We start from the raw sequence: 27,254 nt of genomic DNA on the forward strand, positions 1-27,254 counted from the left end.
TGGAATTGCTAATGAGGTAACAACAGTCCAATGCTGAAGTGCTGGTATATGTAGCAATGACTGGGAAATGCTAGCCAGGATCATGGAGGGAGAAATACGGGAGAATTCCATAAGCACTTAGGGGCACCAATGTGTGAACCATGCATGGCCTAACATCAACTCATTGGCTCAGTGTCCCAAAACACACAATGAAATGTCGTGTCTTATCAACTGGTTCTACAACAAATGAGCTTTTGGATTTCCTGGTAGTGTTACGAATTATACCTGGTAGGACACGCACACAAATGCTGCGAATTATACCTGATAGATCACGCACACAAATGCATCAGTAACTTTTATTATCAGGATGGGAGGCCTCACATCAAAGGCCAGGAGATAGGGAGTTGGGGACAGACAAAGAACAGAAACCGGGAATCAAGGCAGGCTGGAGACAAGGGGGAGGGTTTTCACAGGAATGCAGTATCTAAGGAACACTCCTCCTGGTGCATGATGTGCTTGCTTTTAGACAGTGGTGGGCCCCAAACCAAAATGGAGTCACATGTGCTAACTTTTCCTTAACAGTAGCTTTCACGTCACAGTACACGAGGCACTGGAACTAGTATCAGTGGATGCCCTCAGGCAATGAGCCATAAGCGCATCTGTTGCCAGGGGATGAGGAAACGCTGAGTGACATTGTAGACGGGCTCAGACCCGAGAGCTCTAAAAACGGGAGGGAGTTGGAGAGCTCTGAAAGCCGCACTCTTGCTGTGCTCGCGCTAGCTGGGGTGCGGTCGCTGTGGGAGGTCCCTTCCAGCGTGAGTTACCTGTTCTCTAGGGCTCGGTGATCCCAGTTGTGCAGAGAACATACGTGAACATATTTCCTGAGGCAGGGTCTGCAGAGGATGTTCATTGCCCTATTATGTGCCTTCACCGCCCCCAGAAAGAGTGACTTGCTAGTCCTCTTTCTCCTGGGCAGGATGGCCAAAGTCCTATGGCCACCCCATTTCTAATCCAGAAATGTAGCCCCTGGACTAATGTCCCAGCGAGCAATGAGCTGAGTGGCCAACTCATTGTAACTTTTGCCTTCTGGGACCTGCTGCATCTCCTGTTCGGCTTTCCCTGTGGGAGAAAACCTTGGCTGGGGCCTTTAAACCCCTCTGACTTTCCCCTGCTCTTGCATCGTAGTTCCTGAGCTCAGGCTGGGCTCTGGCTCGGCCTGCTGGCCTCTAGCACAGCTGCATGTGTCTCACAGTGAGGAATTCCTGCCTCCAGCGGGTCCGTGGTCTGGCGTGTGGCAGCTCTGCGGGATGGCCGGCAGTAAAGGCCAGTCACAAGCCCTGAATCTTAGTTTCCGATGGACCGTCTAGATGCTCAGGTAGGTCTGTGGTATCCTTGCATAATGGCCTGGGGCCTGGGAAGAAGCTCTTGCTTAAAAGATGCTGTGGTAGGTTTGGGGGGACATGGGAGACAGAGGTGTTGCAGCTGAAAGAAGTAGCCGAGATAAAGCTTTCCCCTATTGAGCCCAAGCATGATTAGGAGGGGTTGTGCTTTGTGTGTACAGGGCTTAGCACTCCAGGGCCCTGATCCCTGGTTGTGGCTTGCAGGCACTACTGCAATACAAATATTCAAAGCAGGCTTCCTGCTGTAGGGCTTGAGCCATTACTGTGGGGCAGGGGTGCATTATTTCTGTTTTTAAATGGATAGTTTGGGGTCGGAGGGGAGATACCTAGCATAAGCAGTCGTCTTTCTTGGCCACTCACAATGATGCCTAAACAGCTAGTAGATACTACTGGCTTGGGATCTATTTACTGGTAGTTAGGAGCTGAAACTGTTCATATGGTAAAAAGAAAAGGAGGACTAGTGGCACCTTAGAGACTAACCAATTTGAGCATAAGCTTTTGTGAGCTACAGCTCACTTCATCGGATGCATGGACAAAAGCTTATGCTCAGATAAATTGGTTAGTCTCTAGGGTGCCACTAGTCCGCCTTTTCTTTTTGCGAATACAGACTAACATGGCTGCTACTCTGAAACCTGTTCATAGGATAGTACATTTTCCACAACAATCATGCCCAGAGGCAGGTATGGCTATTTACTTTCCTCTTGTATGTAACTGAAATGTATTAATAATTGGGAGAAAGTCCAGAGGAGAGCAACAAAAAAGATTACAGGTCTAGGAAAAACGACCTATGAGGAAAGATTGAAAAAACTGGGTTTGTTTAGTCTGGAGAAGAGAAGCCTGAGGGGGGACAAGTCGTCGAGTACATATAAGATTGTTATAAAGAGGAGGGTGATAAATTGTTCTCTTATCCACTGAGGACAGGACAAGAAGCAATGGGCTTAAAGTGCAGCAAGGGAGGTGTAGGTTGGACATTAGGAAAAACTTCCTAACTGTCAGAGTAGTTAAGCACTGGAATAAATTGCCTAGGGAGCCTGTGGAATCTCCATCATTGGAGGTTTTGAAGAACAAGTTAGACAAATCCCTGTCAGGGATGGTCTAGATAATACTTAGGCCTGCCTCAGCACAGGGGCCTGGACTAGATGACCTCTCGAGGTACCTTCCAGTCCTACATTTCTATGATTCTATTAAATAAAAAGTTGACATCAATCTTATTAATATAACATTAAAGTTACAATGGTAACCACTCAGATGGCAGGAAATGCAAAAGTTCAGGATCCCCCTAGTAACCTCAAATCTCCCATGTTGCTCCGAGACACTGGAGTTACTAGCAATATTAAATGTAACCAGGTGTGTTACTCTGGACAAGTGACTTTGGGCATGTCTACATTTAAAACACCGCAGCGCTTCAGTGAAGGCCAGAGGTGAAAGTAAGCTGGTCTGGTATGGCTTCCCCAGGTTGGCAATTTAAAGGGCCCAGGGCTCCCTGCAGCGGCCAGAGCCCTGGGCCCTTTAAATCACCGCTGGAGCCCTGCCGCTGCTACCCTGGGGCTCGGGCAGCCAGGCTTGGGCAGCGATTTAAAGGGCTGGGGCTCCCTGCAGCGGCAGGAGCCCCGGGCCCTTTAAATCACTGCTGGAGCCCTGCCCCCGCTACCCTATGGCTCAGGCAGCCAGGCTCAGGCAGCGATTTAAATATCCCAGAGCTCCGCTGTGGTAGTGGTGGCTGGAGCCCTGGGCCCTTTAAATTGCCCCTGAGCCCCGGGGCTCCCAGCTGTCTCTGCAGCTGGGAGCTCTGGGTGTGATTTAAAGGCCCTGGGGCTCCCAGCTGAAGCCCAAGAGCCTTTAAATCTTTGAAGTCCCTGCCTCTTCCAGTTGAGGCCACGCCCCCGCTCAGGACTCTGGTGTACCAGTAAGTCCTTTAAGTTACTTTCACCCCGGTGAAGACGGCACTATGCCAATGGGAGAGCTTCTCCTTTAATTCCCCCCCACAATGGGGAGAAGCCTCCTGTCAACACAGTGCTGTCTACACCGGGCATTAGGCCACTATAACTGCATTGCTCAGGGGTGTGGATTTTCCCACCCCTGCGGAGTTACAGCAACGTAAATCGATTGTGTAGACCTGGCCCTAATCTCTCTCTAGTACTTATCTGGCCCCTATCCCTGTAGTATCGAAGGGCCTCACAACCTGTGAGATAGGAAAGCACTATTATCCCCACTGAATAGATGAGGAACTGCTTCTGTTTCCCATCTGTAAAGGGGACACATAATCCTTCCATCCTTTGTTTTCTTTTTAGGCTATAAGGCTTTCAGGGCAGGGACTGTGTCTTCTGTTGTGTTTACAGGGATTAGTGCAATGGAACACTGGTCACCACTAGAGCCTCTAGGTGTTATAACATAAATCTAATAACCTACGTCCCCACTGGGCCCACTTTACTCCAAGATGCAGGCACAGCTGTAAGTGGGTGTGGTGACAGTACGGTGACCAGATGTCCCAATTTTATAGGGACAGTCCTGATTTTTGGGTCTTTCTTATATAGGCTCCTGTTACCCCCCCCCCACCCCACCCCCTGTCCCGATTTTTCACACTTGCTGTCTGGTCACCCTAGGTAACAGATTCACCAATAGACGGTCAGGCCTCGGTAAATGAAATGTGGGCAAGTTGAAAGCAGTGCGCTCGCATTCAGCTTGTGCTGTACGATAAAACCCGTCCCCAGAGTTAGGGCTTTATTTGATGTAAAATGTTTAAAATAGACAAAACAAGGGGAGAAGGGGGAGTACTATTCCTGGGGCGCTGATTTCCGGGCCAAGGCTTGAGCCTATACTGACAGCAGCTGTTAGTAACTGGTGCCTGCTCCATGGTCTGTCTGAAAGGAGCCATTCTTTCTGTGGGTCCTAGTGGACCTGTATCCACACCACAAAACCTTTGGTGTTATCTGCTGGGTGCTCCCCCCATTGACCGCTAACTGCCCTTATCGATGGGTGGAGCTTCCATCCCTGCACCACTTCTGTAGGCAAATACAATCCCGCGTGGCCCATTTCACCCACACTAAACTCCACAGGGAAACAACTCGGCAGGAGGATGCTGGGTTGAGGCTTGTGTATTTGATCTTAAACACGTGCCACCTAGTTTAATCCACAGAGCCAGGTGTGTGTACAGTGCTAATGGTCTAACCCCATGGACAACCTGAAGGGATTTTAAAAAGAGAACAGGAGTACTCGTGGCACCTGACTCCTGTTCTTTTTGCGGATACAGACTAACACGGCTGCTGCTCTGAAAGGAATTTTAAGACACGTGCAACCTCCCTGCTGCCAACAGTCTCTCCTTTTGGGGACTGGACTCTGGGTTACAGGCCACCCTGCTGCAGCTTGAGCCTGTGTCAGGGACGTTGGCTGGGGGAAGGGTTTTGATACGCCATCTTCACAGTGCCACCTGCGGGCTGATGGCTGCCATTGCAGCACTGGAAGTGGCAAATACAAGTACGTACTGCCTGGATAAGACCACAGGAGCCTGGCAGATCAGAGCATCGATTTGAAGTTCAGTGTTAGGCTGGATGGGACACACCTGTCCAGGATGTGAATCATTCAACTCCCTCCTGTGCCATTTTGTTTTAAACTGTAGCTTCTGGCCTGTTATTCCACATTAAAAAGAAATCTTCCATGAGAGAGAGTGAGGAACAATTTTTCTTCTCCTTCCCCACGTGTTACATGTAGTCTATATGGGGCATTCACTACCCTGGGAGCTCATGCAAGTCAGATACTGGAGCTGGATTTTAAAAGGGGGCTGGATAATTTTATGATCAAGAAAAACACTTAAAGAGTTGTGCAGGTTAATATATCGGAGAACTCAAATCCTCTACCTTGGCCTGTTGGTCAGAGTCCAGAAGGCTCAGTAAATAAAATTGCAGCAAACTACAAACAAAATATTGCTGTGAATAATTTCACTTTACTCTGAAGCATCAGACAGGAGAGTGGACGTCATGGGCCAGTGGTTGGATCCAATACAGCGAATCCTATGCCGCCTATGTAACAATATTGTGATGATTCTGACTTTACTCAAGGCAGGAGCCTCTTCCCTCTCATCATTATAAGGGCAAAGTATTTTTGGAATTTTTGGATGCCATTTCAGGTTCCAAGCTAGACTCTTCCAGCATTGACACCTGTTTCCAGGCTTTGCATATAAATGAAACTAGTTGAAAGCTCTCATTGTCAGCTACCCAGAGAGATGGGCTGGAACAGCAACAGCTGCTGGCGTGTGTCAGTCGCTTGATTAAAGTTACCGCTAATTAAAGCACCTAAATCACTCCATCTATTTTCCTTCTGCATAATCTGTAACGTCAATCAATGCCACAGTGGTGGCAGGGTTTCTCTGGCTCCAGAATATTCAGGTGATAATATGGTATCATTGGAAATAATAAACATGTCTAACGCTAACTGTGGACAGACCTTACAATCGCTTATCTGAGCTAGTGAAGGACAATTGATAGAAATAATGTAGATTTGATCTTAGGGAGACAAGCTGGGAGAGGTAATATCTTTTATTGGCCCAGCCTCTGTTGTCGAAAGAGACAAGCTTTCGAGCTACAGAATTTTTCCGTGTAAATTCAAAAGCTTGTCTTCCTGACCCATCTTGTCTCTAATATCCAAAGTCCAACACAGCTACAACACTGCATCGATTTGATCTTGGCATTTTATAATGGGATGCTGCTGCTTTACGTTCAGATAAATAGTTTTTGATCAGACAGGGTGTGTAAAGTTAGCTCCCGCTGATCTGAATCTTTAGTCATAGAATGTCATAGCCATTTAATTTACAAGGCTGTCTGTACAGAGATGCTCAGTTATCAGTCTGTTGGGCCTTGTTCCTCTCTTGCATGAGATCCTGTTGTATTAATCCTCAGCTCAACTTTGTCTTTTCCCTTTTTGCCCAAGCAATTAGCCAATATTTGGTGCCTTGCTGGGTGGTTTCTGGCAGGAGGAGAAATTGATGATACAAGTCAGGTCTTTCGTTGGGCTGATCCCGTTTGTAAACAAAGAATGGCCAAAGTCCTGTTTCCCTGAACACAGTAGGATCAAACACCATCAGGCACTTTCCTCACTCACAATTTTCAAGCCTGCTTGTTCCATGAATCATGTGCTTCAAGAAGCTGGCTCTCTGCATCTTCTCTGGGCCACGCTCCCCACTGCTGTGCTGGCTTGCTGCCCTGGCACACAGCTGCAAGCAATCAACATCCCAGCTCCTGCCTTTGCACTCAGTCCACATATTTTAGCTTCCATTCGCTGCTGGAACTGCCTTAGACAGTGGCTTCTATTATTTCAGCTATCACTAGACAAAGGGGTATTTAATTGCCCCCTCATTTAGCCTGAATGAAGAGAGCTTAAAACACCCATTGATTTTTACCAGATCTGTGACTGGTGACCACTATTAACGCTGTGCAGCATAACAGTAGTAAGTGCCAAGGGGCCCCCACTGAGATCTGGGCCATGTTGTGCTAGGATCTGCACAAACCCAGTGTGAGGTGCAGTCCATCTCCCCCTGCCGTCCAAGAATTCAGTCTAAATAGACAAGATAAAGGAAACAGCCATGGAGAGGGGGCTGTCTGGGAGGCTTTGTGGTGTGGACTTCTAGAGAGCTGAGTTCAGTTCCTGATCTGCCACAGCCCCCTGGGTGTGAGCCTGGGCAAGGCACTTAGCCTTTCTGGGCCTCCATTCCCATCTGTACAATGGGGATAATAGCATGCCACCACCTAGAGGGGTGCAGGGAGGAGGTCTGTGTGTTAGTAATTGGGAAGTGTTCAGCCAATGCAGCGACTGGGCCATAAGTACCGGGTGAGGTGGCTTCCCGAGGTCTCAGCAGGTCGGGGGAATGCTGGGAATAGAACCCAGGTCTCCTGAGTCCAGGTGAGGTTCCCGAGCCTTGTGCAATCTTTATACTGAATGAAATGCAACAAGCTGAGGACGCAGCAGCGGGATGCATAATTTACAAGCCTGCAAAAGAGGTAAGTTCTACTCGCACTGCTGACCTGCCCGGGTCACAGCCCTCTGACACTATGCTACAGCAACCCTCCACAGACAAGGGAAAGACCATTATCCCCATTTTACAGATAGTCTCTTTGGCCCTCAGCTCCACAAGCGACTTCCTCAAGCTCACACAGGGAGTCTGTGGCAGAGTGGAGCACTGAACCCACAACTCCTGGGTCCCAGGCCAGTGCCTTAATGGCACAGCCATCCTTCCTGCCTGTGTCATGCTCCAGTTCCCAGTCACTGGGTCTTCACCTCACCCAAACCCCAACTGACGCTGATGGGAGGCTGTGGGGGAAGTCCCAGCAGAGGGGCTGAGCCACAAAGTCTTAATTAGCCTCTTCCTCGCTGAGGAGGCTCCAGGTAAGACCATGCTGGTGAGATGGGGTGGGAGCTTGGCGTACCCCGGTCTGAGCCGCACCCCCATGCAGAGGACAGAAAACCTCTCCCGGGCTGGCGACGGTGCATCTTTCACAAACGTTAATGCCTGGCTGCACCTCTGCCAATGCATAGGTGGGGCTGTGAATGGGTGCCATGCTCCGGGGGGGGGGGGGGGAGATTTGCGCAGGCGCCAAAGGCAGACAGGCTCCTAACTCCCCTTGGCTGCCACTGGGCACCTCTGGCATCGGTGCCTTTGGAAACCTCTCTTGGTGGTGGGGTTGTTAAGCAACGTTCTAGAAACATTCCCCAAATAATTTCCTACTCCCCAATCGTTCAGTGATTTGCCTCCCTGTAGCAGGATTGAGCCAGCATGTACTGCAGCCGTGGCCACTCGACCAATCCAGTGCTTTTCTGAGCTGAGCAGTTAGCCAAAAGTCAGGGCCTTGCAGGTTGTTTCTCCTAGGAGTCCTCAATGTGACTATCAGTGTGGTGTCTGTGATATGAGTCAGATGTGTCTTGAGCATGATCTTGAAGGATTAGATTTTATCAGTAAATGTCGATAAATGTTGATTTCATCCTCCCCACACCCACAAACCCACCAAAAATATTTCCGTTGATTTTATAATAGAAATTTACAGCTTGGCCAAGTAAGGAAAATGCTGATTGAGACATTATTAGTTTGATTTAAGGCTGGTTACTTTGAATATTTTGACAGGTGATGTTGACAGTGCGCGTGTGTGTTACCACTTACAAAGCTTTAACTTTTTGATTCTCAGCATGTGCTGTCGTTAAATAATTCTGATCTGCCCACCCCCACTTCTGGTAACTGAACAGAAGAACAGCCCTACTGGGTCAGACCGAAGGTCCATCTAGCCCAGTGCCCTGTCTTCCCACAGTGGCCAGTGCCGGGTGCCCCAGAGGGAGTGAACAGAACAGGTCATCATCAACTGTGAAAATTTAAACGATAAAAATCTTTAAAGATGCTTAAAAATAAACATCGATATCTGCTGAAATGATCAAAAAATAACAAGTGGCTTGGCAGCATTCCAATCAGCTTACAAAGCATGTAGCTAAAGTCCTGTTTCCCTGAACACAGTAGAAACAACAAAGGGCACCTTCTAGTGAGCTCTGTTCCCAATAAGCCCTGGCCTTCTCCTTTCCCTCAGGACTCAAAGCTCCTCCTGGCTTCCAGCTTCCAACCTATAACCCAATAGCCCGACCCCTGCATTTGCAACTAGGGAAATCCCTCAGAACAGCCGTTTAGCTCTGAACGGCCGGGGGTGAGAGCCCCACAGCTATTTATTTTTACTACATAAAGAGTTTTGATTGCACGTGTTGTGTCTACACTGCACTCTAAGCCTAGGCTCTGACTCAGGTTTGAGCCCAAGCCCCGCTTCCGTCCACACACACACACATCAGTCTGGCTTGGGTCAGCAAGCACTCCGGACCTGGCTCCTAGGACCCTGCTATGGAGGTGGGTCAGAGCAGGAGTCCCCTGTGACTCGTGTCCATGCCCTGTCATTTTGTAACCTGGACGCGGGTCAAGCTGCAGCCCTGAATCAGTAGGTCTGGGTAGTGCAGCATGAACCCATTAGCTTGACTGTCAGACCTGGTCCCGCAACTGTAGACCCAGGTTTACAATTCAACGTGGACGCTCAGGCATGGCTTGGAAATACCAAGTCCACAAGCCTGGGTCCTGCTGACCTGGGTTTAGTGTAGACACTCCTATTGGCTGTAGGGAAGTCTGTGATTTGTACCCTGAGCACCTGACGGTATAACACTATCGTAGGAAACACAGAGCCAGCATCAGAGCAGTGTAACATCTGGAAAAACACCAGCGCCTTCAATGGGGTCGGCTTGGATTTGTACAAGTGTCACCGAGAGCCGAAGCTGCTCGATTGAAATGCGCTCGGTTCCCTGAACCCAGGGGGAAAGGAGAACGTAATGTGTTTATGCACAGAGCAGCCCTTTGCTTTCACTCAAGCTGGCACTTATTTTAGATGACCACAGGGAAGAACAAAAGGCCTTTCTCTAGGGGAGAGCACAGTGGGGGGGGGGGGGGGGCCTGGGCTACACTTAACATTTAGGTGGACATAGCTACAGCGCTCAGGGGTATGAAAAATCCAAACACCTGAATGCCACAGCAGTGCCGACCTGACCCGCGGTGTCGACACAATGAGGTCGATGGAAGAATGCTTGCGTTGGCCTAGCTAGTGTCACTCAGGGAGGTGGTGTTCCTATATCCAGCTTAAAACCCCTTCAGCTGGCATAGGCTGCAGCTACTCCCAGCATCGCTCCAGCACCATAGCTAGGCTGGGTTAGTCCCTGTAGCGTAGACATGGCCTGTGTCTCATCTGTAGCAGGCTGCAGCAACTCAGAACAACCGAGGCTGCGTCTGCACCTAGGGAGGGTTCTTAGACATTTAAAGGTGCAGGAACGCAGAAAACAAAAGCACCATTACATAACCAGCGTCAGCTGTTCTGGGCACTGTTCGTTCTTGTGATCCTATGTGTAGGGCTCAGAATAATGTCTGCAGGCTCCCACCCTAGGGTTTGGTGCATGAGAAGTGCCAGAGTGCATGGGGGGGCGGGGGGGAGGAGAGATTTTACAGGAAGGAAGCCATAGGTGACACAATCAGATTGGACCTTATGCCATGACCTTATTAATTGCTGGGTGGAGAACCAGTGAGAAGGGGAGCGTAGATCTATCACAGGGCCAAACCCAAAGCTTTTTTGGCTTTAATGTCAGGATGGCCCCCTCACTGCTGCTCGGTTCTGTGGCATGTGGATATCCAGAGGAGGCTACCTGTGGCAGTAGCTGGGAAGGATCAGTCCCCTGTGCTGAGGGGTTTTCAGCCCATGGAATCCCACAGGGAGGACGGGAAATGTGTCTGGCCGTGGCTCCTGTCCGCTGCAGAACCTACGCTTCTCTGAGCCGTCTGTGTCGCTGTGGCTGCGGGGGGCAGGGGGAACAATCAGAGATGAAATTTACAAACCGCATGAAAAATGGTCTGGTCGCAGGCGGTGAATTGGGACGAACGCCAAAAGCCACAGAGCTGGGGAGCCCACTATGTTCAACGGGGACAAGCCAGATCAAAGCGTGGAAGTAGATACAGAGAATTGGGATGCAGGCCTCTGTACTGAGCAGGAGTCAGGCTAACTTTAGCTTTAATAACGCGAGATTTGTAGAAGCAGGGATAGTGCGAAGTGAGTGGAAAACAACTGTGAAAGAGGCTGTTGTGTCCTTGTATTAGATAAGAATAGAATGCGGACTATAAGAGAAATGGTAAGAAAAATAAGATATCATGAAGGAATATGTATAAAGAATATGGAGGAGTTGCTTATTATTGTCTGTAATAAAGGTATAAGTACTTGCTCTAATTGTTTCTTTGAGAGACCTGCCTGGGGTGGGGGGACCCCGTGTCCTAGTGCACTTTCTCCCTCTGTGCAATTGCTTGAGGTAATGAAGTGTATCTGATTTACTGCACCCAACCTGAGAGCGAGAACTGTGTTTTTCTCCAACAAAGTATTGACCTGAAAGAAAGGCATTGAAGGTGGAGAGAAATGGCTAGTCAGCCAGCCTGGTCTCGCTCCACAGCTTGAAAAGAGCTCAGCTGCCGGACCCCTGCCTCTAATTTTGTTTTCTTTGACTGATGTACAGTGTCATCGTCCTTTTTTTTTTTTTTAAATTCCAGTACTCTTCCACTCCAGCAAGGCAGAAATAATTGCAGGTGTTCAGGGAGGAGCAGCATGAAGACGAGAGAGAGAGAGTATGAGAGAGATCATACGTGTAGCTGAGCAGAGAAGCACAGAAAAGAATATAAATGAGTGAATCAGATTCTGGACTTACGACAGGAAACAACAGAGATCTGAGAAATAATAAATGAGAATTGAGAGAGGAATCTGTCAGGGCTGGAAGCACCCCTTCCTTCACCCCTTGCCCCGCCCGGAGGAAAACTGTGTTTTGTTTGGTACTGGGGAGGGCGTAGCCAAGAGAGGCTGTGGCGTTTGTGGAGATGTGGAAAGAATTGTAAGAGCCTAGTGGAGCTTCCCTCTGAGGAATGGCGAAGTGAGTCGTGAGGTATTAACGAGGCCTGCTCAGTAAATTCATCCTAATGGCAACATTGCCAATTCTCATGACTTTAACTGCAAGTTGCAGAAGTTTGGGTGATTCTTCTCAAAGCCCCAGATCCTGGAATCAAGTGATTAAATAAGAACCTCTGACTTTTTTAACTGAACACTAATTTCTAGCCCTCGTGGTTGCAAAGGAAAACATGAAAATGTGAAGTGTGTGCAATCTAAAGGCTCAGAAGCCAGAAGGTTTAAAAAAAAAAAAAAGAGAGAGAGAGAGAACCTCACACTTATTTTCTTTAAATCAACCATGATTTTGGGGGGTCCAGACTCATGAATTTTGAATGCTCAGGGTTGGCAATACCATGACTGATACAAGTGTAGCGTATCTACAAACTCTCGTCAGTTTCTTTGCTGGGACATTTTCTGGAGGGAGACAGTTAATATTTCATCACAGGAAAATTCTGGGTCAGATCTGCAAAGCAAGAGTGTCTTGTGATATGTAGCTAATCATCTGAGCAGCTGCTGTTATTTAAGCCCTCACAAGGGTGCTTGGTGATGGGAGCACAGAGAAAGAAAGTGTCTCCGCCCCAGAGCGCTTACAGGCTAAACAGACAGACTGTACACCCAGATAGACTGCTCTGTGTGTAAAGGGCAGCTCTGGGAGTCCCGGGGTCTCTCTTAACTGGATGTGCGAGAGTATTTCTAGCCGTGTTTGGCACTGGGGAAGAGGTGGGGAGGTAAATACCACCATGCATGTTCCACGTGCATCTGCTTTGGTGTGTTAGCACCCACACGCTGCCCAGCCACTGCTGCTCCTAGGCTTCCTTTGTTACCGAGCCACCCAAAATCATGAGTCAGGCCCCCCAAATTAATGAGCTCGGCTTAAAGAATCATGCCAGTTTAAAAATAATAATGGATTCTTTTTGTTTGCCTGCTGGCATTGGGGCATTTAGAGTTCACATTTTCAAGCTCTGCTGTGCTGCTGTTGGAGCTAGAAATGCCCTTTTTATGCTAGTGAAAGTCGTGATGCTCACGTATTCACATGACTCCAGGAGCTGGGGCTTTAAGAAAAACACCAACTAGCGCAAGACTTGCAATCAAATTGCTAGACTTGGCAACATCCCTGTTGTCCATCTTTCCCCCAGTCTTCTTCACATGCCTTACTCTGTGCTGCCCATTACACCTGGTCGTAACATCTCTGGTGAGAAAAAGGACCAGGCTGCTCAGCTCCTTTTAATCCCTCTCTAAGATTCTGTTCTTGATAGGTGCTTCTGCTGTCCTCATCATCGTAGTATCTGAGCACCTTCCAGTAGGGCATAAAGCGACATGAGTAACATCAGTCACGTTGTTTGTACTCTCTCCCCACGGACAGAGAAGTATACGGTGGAGTGCTGTGTTTTGGTAGGGGTTGGGGTGTTTTTAGCGTACATGCTGCTCTGAGTGTGTTAGAGAAGGCAGGTGGAAGAAATGCATTGAGCCCTTGGAGTGGCAGATTGCAGGCTTGTGATGATCCTTCATTCCTGGGGATGTGTCCTGGGAGCAGAAGTGTCATCATTTCCCCTAATTGTTTTCTCTAGGGTGAATTTGCCTGAAATTGAGGTCTTCCCTTTGGAGCAGCCAACTGGAGCTTTTCTTCTTTCCACAGCACAAGAGGAACCGGTGGCTAAAATCAGTGACTGTTTTTAAAGGCTGCACCAAGCTGTTACGGTAAGGAAGGAGAATGTACGTAGCCAAGAGAACATCTCCATTTTAAAAGGCTTATACAGAAGGATACAGGCCAGCTGAAAATGGTCTTTTTATTTATTTGCCAGATGCCACATAGCATATTATCAGAGACACATACCAAGCTCCATAGTAAACAGTATTGCAACAATCCACTGAAGCCCTCTAGTGGATGGGATTGGAACTGCTCAAAGGTGTGTGTCAAAAGCCCTGTACTGCTAGGGGCTCATGGTGATTCTCTGTTAGCTCAGATGCAGGAGTGGCTGTGTTGTACAGCACAGCTACAAAGGTGAAATCCTACGTGGTTATGGATGCTGAGAGCCCGGAGGCCCTGCCCATGCCGCTATGGACCTACATTCATAGGCTACTCACCAGTGTTGGAGACTTTTTTCTTCATCTCAGGATGTGGTGAGAGACGCATGTCGGGGGGGGGGTCTCCCCTTTCTGCAACTTACACCCTTTGGGGAGGCAGGTATCTCTCCCCTGCCCAGATCTAGCCCAGTGCCTTGATCAGCATGGACAGAACCCCAATGCCATGGCAGAAAACACTCCACGGCGTGTGGCATAATCCCAGTTGCCTCCATCAGTCACAAACCACCTCGATGGCTCCTCAGCCCGGCTCCTTAGTCCCAGATTCCCTCTGGGCAGTGGCCGATGTGCAGCGCAGGCTCACAGGGACCATGCACCCAGGCTGCTCCCTAGCCCTGTCATCTAGCCCCGAACTCCAGCTGCAGCCCTCCAGTGGCAGCACGTGGCCTCTGCAGCAGCCCGCACAGTCCCGTCTCCAAAGGCGTCCCGTTCTTCCATTCAGGACAGCGGGCAGGAGGGGCAGGATTTACCGCCCAGGCTCTTGGGGGGGTGGAGAGACCAGGTCCTCCTCTCTGCTCCTCCCCAGCCGGGCTGGAATCTGGGGCAGGGCCAGCCTTCGCAGCGCAGACGTCTGGTGCAGGGGCTCCACAGTGACTCCCCAGGGAACCCTCGAACTGTCTGTGCAAAGTGCTGGTCCCTGTGAAACGTAATCGGCAGGAGCGCTGTTGGGCGGTTAGCTCAGGGGACGGGAATCGGCGTTCCTGGGTCCGCTGCCTGACCCTTATCTCAGCCTCTGTGCTTCCATTTCCACTCTGTGAAATGGCATTCGTGATGCACCTGCCTCGTGGGGCAAGGCTGAATGTGGGCAAAGTGCTGTGAGATCAGCTAATAAAGGTGCTACGACCGCACCCTGAATTATTAAAATTAACTCCAAGCGACGGCCTATTCATCTCAGCCTGGCAGCTGCCAGGCTACCGGCCAGAGCTCAGCAGCCCCAGAATCCAGCTCCTTATAGTCTAGGAAGTGAGGGACTGGAGTGGCCCAATGACCTAGGCTCTGGCTGTTTGCTTTATTTCACTGTGCCCTGGTAAATAGGATTACTGGGGCAGTTCCTGACACAGGCCTCGTGCAATGGCAGCAAGAACGTGAGCAAGTCCCCTTGTGTGCTCAAGCTGACGGGGCGTAAGGGTCCCTGCAGTAATTATCCTACCAGCATTGATTGGCAAAATGGCCCAGAACGGCGTTATTGAGCGCAGGGCCAGGAAGGAACGCCGGCCCCCTGCCCCGGTAGCTCAGGCGATCTCTGGGCCTGTGACACACAGTTGAGCGGTTCTGATTCCACCCAGCAGAGGGCAGTGCTACCCAGACACGCCAGGCCCCATCACAAGGGAAATGCCCACACCAGCCTGAGCTCTGCGGCTCTGAGCACATAGCAATGGCTGTTGTGTTGTTAGATGCTGCTGGGGCCCGGTCTGAGCCAGAGCCCCAGCTGCAAACATCCACCCGCTGGAGCGAGACGTGGAGCTGAATCGTACCCCTGCAATGGGCCAAGCCCTTCTCTGAACAGCCCCAGGCTTGGGGGCAGGTTTGCAGGGGGGGCCTGTCTGATTGGGGCTACAAGGAAATCTGACCCACCGGATCGATGCAAACCTCAGCCTTAGACCTAGCTGTGTCCCCCTCCCACATGTGACCATAACTGAAAGGTGGGGAGTCATGGGAAAAAAAGCCGAGGCCCCATTTTACGTCTACAATAGACCCATGTTTCTCAACCACTGGGCTGTGTGCCTGGGGGTGGGGTCATGGAAAGCAACCCAAGGGGCGTGAGGCGTTCAATTTTATTACAGTCTAAAGCAAAGAAAATCTCGCTCCGCCACTCCCCGCACACCCTGACAAAGATCAAGGATTCCTTGTCATCCTTTCCAGCCATGCACACAAATCAATTCCATTGGCTTATCATCGTTAACACTAATGCACTTTTTACTCTTTTATATTAAATTTCAGGGGGCGGGTGGCAAAAATGTTTGACTCCAAATAAGGGGGTTGCCAAGCTGAAAAGGTTGCAGGCCAAGACCTTGGAGTCTTACCAAGCTGTTCGGGGACATCTGCCGACTTTGTAAGATCAGGCGAAAGGGCACTAACCACTCTTAAGCCAAAGTGTCTAAAAGACCCGGGGGATTCATAAAATGGTGGGTCTATTGCAGATGAAGAGGGGGGAGAGGCATCTCATGCCGACTTAGCAAGCCAATGAGTGCCCATGGCTATATAACTGTGTAGCCCTGTGTGCCGCTACGGTAAACTCGCCCCCCTCCCCCAAGGGACTGTCTGAAGTGTCCCTCTCTGCACTGACAGTCCCGTCTTTTAACTGGAGGGAGCCACGTTTTCCCGTGCCGCTTGATTCTGCTGGCTCAGTCTCTGAGCAAAGCTAATTTCCTGGCCTTGAACAGCGACGAGTTCTTTTGTGTTTGAGACGGTCGTGGTGCGTCAATGGACGAGTGTAGCATAGGCATCCTGCTGCTGCCTTCCCTGCACTGCCTGACACTCAGTCGATGCCTGAGTGGATTTTCAGAAGACTTTTTTTGGCCCGTTTCCTGGTGACGGAGGAGGGGAGGGGCACAAAGTGGGAGAGCAGGTGCTTATGTACTGGCAGGCGTGCTTCTGATACAGTCTGGTAGTGATGAGTTTGGTGGGGAATTCTCTGGGGCAGGACACAGGCTACCAAATGCACCAGGACTACAAGGGGGGAGGGAGGGGGCGGGGGGAGTCCTTTAGCAGCATGTGGGATACTCAGAGCACCATGCAGCCACTGGCTTTTAGCTGCCCCCAGTTACTCCCACAGGACCATTTCCAGGCAAGAGCTGAGCGGGATTTGGACCAAAGCCAGCACAGAAACAAAGGAGGCGGCTGACCGGAAGCGTGACTCAGAAACGTCTGAGAAGATGCTGTCTGTAGCAAGGCCAAGAAGTTTGCACAGTTGGCTATTTCTGCAAGATGGTCCCAAATTCCTGGGGCTAGAGGGCAGGGAAGTGAGCACCTGTCAGCCTACAGAAATCTGCCAGTCTGAATAATATGCAGATTAGGGTATTAAAGGAAGGTCCTGTGCTACCAATAGTTATTTCTGAACAATCCTGCAGGGTGTGGGGCAGTCCATACCTACCAGGGTGGTACAGCCTCGTAGCTCAAGCAGTAGCGTGGGACTCGGAAGACCTTGGTTCTATTCCTGGCTCCACCACAGGCCTGCAGGGTGACCTTGGGCAAGTCACTTCCCTGCTCTGTGCCTCAGTTTCCCCATTTGCAAAATGGGGTTAATGATACTGTCCTCTTTTGTAAAGTGCTTTGAGAGCTATGGATGGAAAGTGCTGTGTAAGTATTATTAGTACCAGGAGACCAGAGAAATGAAAATGTGGCACAGATTTAAAAAGAGAGAGAGAGAGAGGTGATCCTTCAATTACCATTCCTAATTCTAACTTTTTTCATTGCTTTGCTAGATGAGTTAAGAGAGGAAAATAACGTATGATGTGATGAGAGAGAGAGACGAGATTAGCTGCTGGAGGGAATGCCGTAGATGGTCTTGATGTTGATACGGCATCTCATAAAAATCTTACTCTCAAAATGACCCAGATACAAATACTGCCCCCTGGCTTAAAAACGGTGTAGAGGCCAAGCGTGGGCAGTGGCCCTCTCAGACTGGGAGAGGTGGCGGGGAGGGGGTACAGGCCCCGTTTCATGAATGAATGTCATTAACATGCAGCTTGTTCCCTTGACAGATCAGAGCTGATACTAGTCGGCGGAGTTGTGAGGCCAGAGAAATTATAACACAGAAGGGTTGTGGAGGGCTGGAAAGTGTAGGAGGTAGACAAGGAAAATGCAGGTGAATACATCTGCACCAAGCCAACCCTACAAGTGCACCCATGTGAGTCCGGGAACAGTGGTGCACGGTTGCTATGGGCCTGCCCACTGCGTGCCTCTGCCACAACTCCTGGCACAGCCCCCTTGACGTGGGGGATTTAGAGAGGGAATTGTGGGAGAAGCGGCCAAACCCCCACAAGTCTACACATGGGCAACGCCGCCAAGTCCCAGACGTGTCTTTGCTCTCAGCTGTACCAGGCTTTGAAATGTCAGAAAAAACAGACACTTCCCAGAACTGACGGGCCTCTGTGACAGCTGCTAGGAGTAACAGAGAGATGATACCCCCGGACAGACTAGCGCCTGCTTCTGCATTGATGCACGACCCCCAGCGCATGCAGGATGGGCTAGTCCAGCCCCGGTGATGCTCTGAGACTGACCCAGAGCGCGGATGCTGCACGACTCAGCTCTGAAGGTTGGTGAACAGGAGTAACGTGACAGGTTTCAGAGTAACAGCCGTGTTAGTCTGTATTCGCAAAAAGAAAAGGAGTACTTGTGGCACCTTAGAGACGAACCAATTTATTTGAGCATCAGCTTTCATGAGCTACAGCTCACTGCATCGGATGCATACTGTGGAAAGTACAGAAGATCTTTTTATACACACAAAGCATGAAAAAATGGGTGTTTACCACTACAAAAGGTTTTCTCTCCCCCCACCCCACTCTCCTGCTGCTAATAGCTTATCTAAAGTGATCACTCTCCTTACAATGTGTATGATAATCAAGGTGGGCCATTTCCAGCACAAATCCAGGGTTTGACAAGAATGTCTGGGGGGGGCGGGTAGGAAAAAACAAGGGGAAATAGGCTACCTTGCATAATGACTTAGCCACTCCCAGTCTCTTTTCAAGCCTAAGTTAATTGTATCCAATTTGCAAATGAATTCCAATTCAACAGTCTCTCGCTGGAGTCTGGTTTTGAAGTTTTTTTGTTGTAATATCGCAACTTTCATGTCTGTAATCGCGTGACCAGAGAGATTGAAGTGTTCTCAGACTAGTTTATGAATGTTATAATTCTTGACATCTGATTTGTGTCCATTTATTCTTTTACGTAGAGACTGTCCAGTTTGGCCAATGTACATGGCAGAGGGGCATTGCTGGCACATGATGGCATATATCACATTGGTGGATGTGCAGGTGAACGAGCTTTTGATAGTGTGGCTGATGTTGTTAGGCCCTGTGATGGTGTCCCCTGAATAGATATGTGGCAACGGGCTTTGTTGCAAGGATAGGTTCCTGTGTTAGTGGTTCTGTTGTGTGGTATGTGGTTGCTGGTGAGTATTCGCTTCAGGTTGGGGCTGTCTGTAGGCAAGGACTGGTCTGTCCCCCAAGATTTGTGAGAGTGTTGGGTCATCCTTCAGGATAGGTTGTAGATCCTTAATAATGCGTTGGAGGGGTTTTAGTTGGGGGCTGAAGGTGACGGCTAGTGGCGTTCTGTTATTTTCTTTGTTAGGCCTGTCCTGTAGTAGGTGACTTATGGGAACTCTTCTGGCTCTATCCATCTGTTTCTTCACTTCCGCAGATGGGTATTGTAGTTGTAAGAATGCTTGATAGAGATCTTGTAGGTGTTTGTCTCTGTCTGAGGGGTTGGAGCAAATGCGGTTGTATCTTAGAGCTTGGCTGTAGACAATGGATCGTGTGGTGTGGTCAGGATGAAAGCTGGAGGCATGTAGGTAGGAATAGCGGTCAGTAGGTTTCCGGTATAGGGTGGTGTTTATGTGACCATCATTTATTAGCACTGTAGTGTCCAGGAAGTGGATCTCTTGTGTGGACTAGACGAGGCTGATTGTGGAATGGAAATTGTTGAAATCATGGTGGAATTCCTCAAGGGCTTTCCATCCCACCATCAACCTCAGCCTGGTCCAGTCCACACAGGAGAGTGGGTTTGTGGGGGGGGGGGGAAACCTGGATTTGTGCTGGAAATGGCCCAACTTGATTATCATACACGTTGTAAGGAGAGTGATCACTTTAGATAAGCTATTACCAGCAGGAGACTGGGGTGGGGGGAGAGAAAACCTTTTGTAGTGGTAAACACCCATTTTTTCATGCTTTGTGTGTATAAAAAGATCTTCTGTGCTTTCCACAGTATGCATCCGATGAAGTGAGCTGTAGCTAACGAAAGCTCATGCTCAAATAAATTGGTTAGTCTCTAAGGTGCCACAAGTACTCCTTTTCTTTTTGCGAATACAGACTAACACTTTTTAGGAGTAACATGGAGATAGATGTTGGATTCCTTTTTTCTTCATAAAAGGTAGAAATGGAAAAGACCCGGCAGCTTACCCACTCCATCCCCCTCTGCAGTCAGGCTTCTCCCCACTAGGAAAGTCTCCAGTGTACCTAGGAATGGCCCCCGCTGGCTCCAGTAGGACTAGGAATGGCCCGTCTCACTTTCCCAGGGGAGACTCTTCTGCAGCCGAATCTCAGGCATCGAGCTCCACCCTGAACACTGCCTCTGCCACCTGGGTGTTCCCACCCTTCCGTGGTTTGTAGGCCGCTCTCCTCCCCCACCCTGCGTCGTCATGCAGCCAGAAATATTCCTAATGAGCTCCATTCAGGAGCAAGGGAAAGAGTGGTGCCCTGCCGAGCTCCACCCTCCCACCCACTTGAGAGCCTCCGAAGAGCCAGTTGCCACACACAGCAGATTGTGCAGATGTTCAAGCTAGGATCACACATGCTCTGCTGGCTTGGCGTCCCCTGGGCTCAGCTCTGTTCCTCTGGCCTTTTGCTTAACCTGCACCCCACTACCCCTCCAACTAGTCTACAGAGCCCCATCCCTGGCTGGGTTTGAGCCATCAACCAGCAGCCACGCACGCTTGGCCATCGAGACGCTCCAGGTCCTGGGGTGCCCAGAACTGAAAGCACTAGTGCAGTACGGGGCCATCAGCTCCCTCCTCTGCGATGCCTTTGCCTAGCTTCTGCTTTCTCGGCCTGGTTTCCGGCTGCATGGCTGTGGGAACTCGCAGCCTCCCAGAGCACCGCACTCGCTGTCACGGCGTATAGATCTCAGTCCCGCTGTCACAGACACTGGAGAAAACCTCACCCGTTCTGCATGTAAATAAAGGACAAGGCTAAACTGCCCAGCTGCTGCCTAATTAAATACAGATCTTTGGGGGAGGAGTTTAGCTCTGTTTGTTCAAGGGCATCTCTGTGTTCTGTGCTGCGCTGAAATCTCCCTTTGCGAGGGGGATTTGAGACAAGAGGCCTCAACCTGTTGCAGCCTTTGTCCCCCTGGCAACAGCTGAGCAAGGTGCATTAGCCATTCTGCGAGGCAGAGGAGCGAATCCTGCATCCTCAATGCCTGGCCGCAGTTCAGGTTTCGGGCAGAGCTCCTGAAGCCCCTCATGGTTTGGGATCAGGGTCGCTTTGCACCTGACCCATCCATCTGGAGACTCTGGGAAGGGTCCCATTTTGGAGCTTGCCCCATCTCTGTTTGGGGCCCTGGGTCACTCTGCCAGGCTCTTCGAGGCTGGTTCCCTTGTTAGTGTTCGGCCTGTAAGTGAATTCAGCACTTGAGAGGCTGACAACATTGTGAGCCACTCTGCCTCCTGCCCGCACAGCTCTGCCGGCCGAGCCACCAGCCGCACAGAGGTAAGGATGGCATGGTATGGGACTGCCGCCTTTACTTCTCTGCTGGAGACTGCAGAGCTGGGCCCTCGATCAGCAGCGGCCGCTCTCCGGCCACGCAGCTCAGAAGGCAGCAGCGCAGAAGTAAGGGTGGCCTGGCATGTATGGTATCGCCACCCTCACTTCTGCACTGCTGCTCGTGGGGGCTGCCTGCAGAGCTGGGCCCTCGGTCAGCAGCGGCCGCTCTCCGGCCACCCAGCTCCGAAGGCAGCAGCGCAGAAGTGAGGGTGGCGATACCACAACCCCCCTAAAATAACCTTGTGACTCCCTTTTGGGTCAGGACCCCCAATTTGAGAAACTCTGGTCTCCCCCTGTGAAATCTGTAGAGCGTAGGATAAAAGCACACAAAAGAGCAGATTTCACGGGGGGAGACCAGATTTCACAGTCCCCAATGTGTTTTTCATGGCGCAAATTTGGTAGGGCCCTAGCTCTATCCCATCACCGTGGAAACTCTCCAACTCCTGGAAAGCTTCGTTCTCCAGAGAAGTCCTTGTAGCCAAACAACGAGGGCTGCAGCTGGAAAAGCAGGCGGCCTCCAGGGATAGAAGCTAAGCACAGCGACTTGGCACTGAACGAGCCGGTGACATTTCAGAGAAGATCGAGTCTGACTTTTTTGGAAATCTTTGATTAATTCCTAGCAGATGGAAACTGAGCTAGTCCTCTCCTTTCCCTCCCTGCTCCCCTTTCCTTTTCTTCCCTTCCCATTGCTTTACTACTTCGTTCCTCCCTTATTTTGGAGGGGGAAAAATCAATAAAATGTAACTCTGACCTTGGGCAAGTCCCTTGGGCCAACGCTTTCACAAGGGGCCGCTGATCTTTGGGCATCTCTTGCCCAGTGTGAGACATTTGGGTCCAATTTTCAGAGGTGCTGACCAGGGCCGGATTAACTCGCCTGGGGCTATTAGATTTTTGGGGCCCCTGTATACAAGTCTTTTTCCTGGGAGGGAGTTTAGTGCAGGAGGGGGCTCCAGGCTGGGGCAGAGTGTTGGGGTGCAGGCTCTGGGAGGGGGTTTGGGTGCAGGAGGGGATTCTGACCTCGGGCACGGGTGCGAGGTGGAGACTCTGGCCGGGAGGCGCTTACCAGAGGCGGCTCCCGGCTGGTGGCACAGCTGGGCTCAGGTAGGCTCCCTGCCATAGCCCTACGCTGTTCCCAGAAGCAGCTGGCTGCTGGCACGTCTCTGTGGCCCCTGGGGGGAGGGAGACAGCGTGTCTTCATGTGCAGCCCGCACCTACAAGCGCCACCAGGGACGGTGCTGGGGGTGAGAGCAGTGTGCAGAGACACCTCTCCCCTCCCGCCCTGGGGTCGCAGAGACGTGCCAGCAGCATCCAGGAGCAGCCTGGGGTTATGGCAGGCCGGCAGGCAGAGCCCTGCTGGGCCGCTGGACTTTCAGCGGCCTGGAGTTGGAGATCGCTGCCTGTGATTTATTTTTGTGGGGCCCCCCTAGAGCCAGGGCCCTGGGCTGCAGCCCATAAAGCCCCTGCCTTAATCTGGCCCTGAAGCTGACCACCCCAATTCCAACTGAAAGCTGTGGGTGCTCGGTGCCTCTGGAATCAGGCCCCAGGTGTCTGTGGTTGGGCACTCCAGAAATTAAGGAATCCAAAATCAGTGGCTGATGTGAAAATTGGGGCCTAAACTGCTCTGTGCCTCAGTTTCCCCAGATGGAAATACAGCTAATAATACCTCTCACCTCATAGGGTCATTGAGGTTTAATTCATTCATGTCTTGAAAGTGCCCTGAGACGCTCAGATAAACATGCTAGAAAAGGATGATGATAAATTCAGACAGCTCAAAAATCAGAGGGGAGGCTCCGTGTGTTTTGCTCAGGCAGTTGGCTGCGGGGCCAACTTCTGTTGTGTGATACTGGTGTACATCTGAAGTAACTCCACTGGACTCAGTGGAGACGTTGGTATAACTTGGAGCAGCATTTGGTCCCAGATTAATGTGGGCTGATTCTTTCCTGACACTGTTTTCACCCGTTACACCCGAGAGCACAGTAAGGCCCATCATTTCAGCAAGTTCGCCCATTACCCAGCTGCTTAGATCTCTCACCTTGGCTCAGACGCACCTTGAAGCAGAGCTCAAGGGCTGGGGGAGCTGGGCCGGCACCATTTTGCTCTAGGGAAGATCACCAATCAATTAACACTTAGCAGCGGCTGCAATGAATTGAAAAGATTTTCTGCCAGGCTACATGGAGCAGAAGGAATGAATTAATCACAAGGAAAACAGATGTGATGGAAACTGGGGCATTGGCTCATATTCAGGGGCAGGTTTCCTACTGCTGAGAACCAAGGACAGGCCATTGGTGTGAACTGGTGAATCTGACATAGGTTCCATACAGAAGAGTATTCCAGGCTGGGGAGATGCTGTTACTCAGGCTGCATGGGGTCTCCTTGGGATGCTCAGTCACGGCACTTAGCGGTGGGAAGCTGGGTGTGGATCCTCTTTGGAACCCCTCTTCAGGTAGTTGAAGGCTGCTATCAAATCCCCCTCACTCTTCTCTTCTGCAGACTCTTCCCAGTTCCCTCAGCCTCTCCTTGAAAGTCATGTGCCCCAACCCCCAATCATTTTCATTGCCTCTGCTGGACTCTCTCCAATTTGTCCACATCCTTTCTGTAGTGGGGGGCCCAAAACTGGGCGCAACACTCCAGATGTGGCCTCACCAGTGCTGAATAGAGGGGAATAATCATGTCCCTCGATCTGCTGGCAATGCTCCTACTAATGCAGCTTAATATGCTGTTAGCCTTCTTGGCAACAAAGACACACTGTTGACTCATATCCAGCTTCTCGTCCACTGTCACCCCTAGGTCCTTTTCTGCAGAACTGCTGCTTAGCCAGTCGGTCCCCAGCCTGTAGCAGTGCATGGGATTCTTACATCCTAAGTGCAGGACTCTGCACGTGTCTTTATTGAACCTCATCAGATTTTTTTTGGCCCAATCCTCCAATTTGTCTGGGTCACTCTGGACCCTATCCCTACCCTCCAGTGTATCCACCTCTCCCCCCGCTTAGTGTCATCTGAAAACTTGCAATTCATCCCATCATCCAGATCATTAATGAAGATGTTGAACAAAACCAGCCCCAGGACCGACTTCCGGGGCACTCCACTTGATACCAGCTGCCAACTAGACATTGACCCATTGATCACTGCCCGTTGAGCCCAACGATCTAGCCAGTTTTCTATCCGCCTTATAGTCCATTCATCCAATCCATACTTCTTTAAATTGCTGGCAAGAATACTGTGGGAGACCATATCAAAAGCTTTGCTAAAGTCAAGATATATCACATCCACCACTTTCCCCATATCCACAGAGCCAGTTATCTCATCATAGAAGGCAATCAGGTTGGTCAGGCATGAATTGCCCTTGGTGAATCCATGTTGACTGTTCCTGATCACCTTCCTCTCCTCCAAGTGCTTCAAAATAGATTCCTTGAGGATCTGCTCCATGATTTTCTCAGGGACTGAGGTGAGGCTGACCAGTCTGTAGTTCCCCAGATTCTCCTCCTTCCCTTTCTAAAGATGGGCACTACATTAGCCTTTCTCCAATCGTCCAGGACCTCCCCTGATCGCCATGAGTTTTCATAGATACTGGCCAATGGCTCTGCAATCACATCAGCCAACTACCTCAGCACCCTCAGATGAATTGCATCTGGCCCCATGGATGTGTGCATGTCCGGCTTTTCCAAATAGTCCTTAACCTGTTCTTTCACCACTGAGGGCTGCTCACCTCCTCCCCACACTGTGCTGCCCAGTGCAGCAGTCTGGGAGTGTTTTTGCCTGTGAAGATTGAGGCAAAAAAAGCATTGAGTACTTCAGCTTTTTCCACATCATCTGTCACTAGGTTTCCTCCCCCATTCAGTAAGGGTCCCATACTTTCCTTGACCTTCTTGTTGCTAACATACCTGTAGAAACCCTTCTTGTTACCCTTCACATCCCTTGCTAGCTGCAACTCCAATTGTGCTTTGGGCTTCCTGATTACATCCCTGCATGCTCGAGCAATATCTTTATACTCCTCCCTAGTCATCTGTCCAAGTTTCCACTTCTTGTAAGCTTCCTTTTTAAGTTTAAGCTCACCGAAGATTTCACTGTTAAGCCAAGTTAGTCGCTTGCCATATTTGATATTCTTTCTGCACACCAGGATGGTTTGTTCCTGTGCCCTCAATAAGGCTTCTTTAAAATACAGCCAGCTCTCCTGGACTCCTTTCCCCATCATGTTTTTCTCCAAGGGGATTCTGTCCATCAGTTCCCTGAGGGAGTCAAAGTCTGCTTTTCTGAAGTCCAGGGTCCATATTCTGCTGCTCTCCTTTCTTCCTTGTGTCAGGATTTTGAACTCAACCATCTCATGGTCACTGCTGCCCAGGTTGCCACCCACTTCTACTTCTCCTACCAATTCTTCCCTGTTTGTGAGCAGCAGGTCCAGAGGAGCATGGTCCCTAGTTGGTTCCTCCAGAACTTGCACCAGGAAGTTGTCCCCAACACTCTCCAAAAACTTCCTGGATTGTCTGTGCACTGCTGTATTACTCTCCCAGCAGATGTCAGGGTGATTGAAGTCCCCCATGAGAACCAGGGCCTGTGATCTGGAAACTTGTTAGTTGTCTGAATAAAGCCTCGTCTACCTCATCCTCCTGGTCAGGTGGTCTATAGCAGACACCCACCATGACATCACCCTTGTTGCTCTCGCCTCTAAACTTAACCCAAAGACTCTCAACAGACTTTTCTCATTTCATACTGGAGCTCTGAGCAATCATACCGCTCCCTTACATACAGTGCAACATCTCCACTTTTTCTCCCTGCCTGTCCTTCCTGAACAGTTTATACCCATTCTTGACAGTACTCCAGTCATGTGAGTTTCCCCACCAAGTCTCTGTTGTTCCAATCACATCATAGTTCCTTGACTGTGACAGGACTTCCAATTCCTCCTGCTTGTTTCCCAGGCTTCTTGCATTTGTGTACAGGCACCTAAGATAACTAGCTGATTGTCCTACTTTCTCAGTATGAATCAGGAGGCTTTCCCTGTTGCACCCTCCTTCTTGTGTTTTGTCCTGGTATCCCCACTTACCTCAGGTCTTAGGTCACTGACCCCCAGCGAACCTCGTTTAAAGCCCTCCTCACTAGGTTAGCAAGCCTGTCTGTGAAGATGCTCTTCCCTTTCTTCGGTAGGTGGATTCCATCTCTTCCTAGCAATCCTCCTTCCTGGAACAACATCCCCTGGTCGAAGAATCCAAAGCCCTCTCTCCGACACCACCTGTGTAACCATGCATTTACCTCCACTTGTTTGATGGTCCCTATCTGGGCCTTTTCCTTCAACAGGGAGGATGGATGAGAACACAACTTGCACCTCAAACTCCTTTATCCTTCTTCCCACAGCCACGTAGTCTGCAGTGACCCACTCAAGGTCATTCTTGGCAGTATCATAGGTGCCCATGTGGAGAAGTAGGAAGGGGTAGCGGTCCGAGGGCTTGATCAGTCTCGGCAGGCACTCCGTCACATCCTGAATTCTAGCTCCAGGCAAGCAGTATACTTCTCGAGTTTCCCGGTCTGGACGGCAGGTAGAGGAGTCCATCCCCCTTAGGAGGGAGTCCCCGACCATCACCACCCATCTCCTCCTCTTGGGAGTGGTGGTCGTGGAACTTACATCCCTAGGACATCTCCCTTCCCATAATGAAGAGAAGGCAGCTGGCAAGGTATTTTCTGTAAGGACCCCGCAGGCTGTCAAATATCCTCTGAAGTAGCACAGATTTGCTGATATTCCAGAGACACAGCAAGGCTCATTCTGGGCATTGCTGGGAGTTAGAGCGGCTCTTTAGTAGGCCAAGCTGGCTGAGCTGTGTACTTTAAACAACAGCCTGCATAAGGCTG

General features: G+C 50.2%; 1 protein-coding gene and 1 long non-coding RNA gene across 2 annotated transcripts in view; one reads left to right on the plus strand and one right to left on the minus strand.

Annotated features, from left to right (window-relative positions):
• Nucleotides 1-463: 463 nt before the first annotated feature.
• LOC122462788 lies at nt 464-5,037 on the plus strand. Its single transcript, XR_006285585.1, has 2 exons — nt 464-1,354; nt 4,630-5,037. It is a non-coding gene; the product is annotated as an uncharacterized LOC122462788 (long non-coding RNA).
• Nucleotides 5,038-26,531: 21,494 nt separating this feature from the next.
• Nucleotides 26,532-27,254, minus strand: part of PLEKHB1 (pleckstrin homology domain containing B1) — a 45,985-nt gene continuing 45,262 nt past the window's right edge. Inside the window, exon 8 of the mRNA XM_043527499.1 lies at nt 26,532-26,542. The gene's annotated coding sequence lies outside the window, so the exon portion shown is untranslated. The remainder of the gene's footprint in view (nt 26,543-27,254) is intronic.

Source organism: Chelonia mydas, chromosome 1 (genome assembly GCF_015237465.2).
Source record: "Chelonia mydas isolate rCheMyd1 chromosome 1, rCheMyd1.pri.v2, whole genome shotgun sequence".
Lineage (NCBI taxonomy): Eukaryota > Metazoa > Chordata > Testudines > Cheloniidae > Chelonia > Chelonia mydas.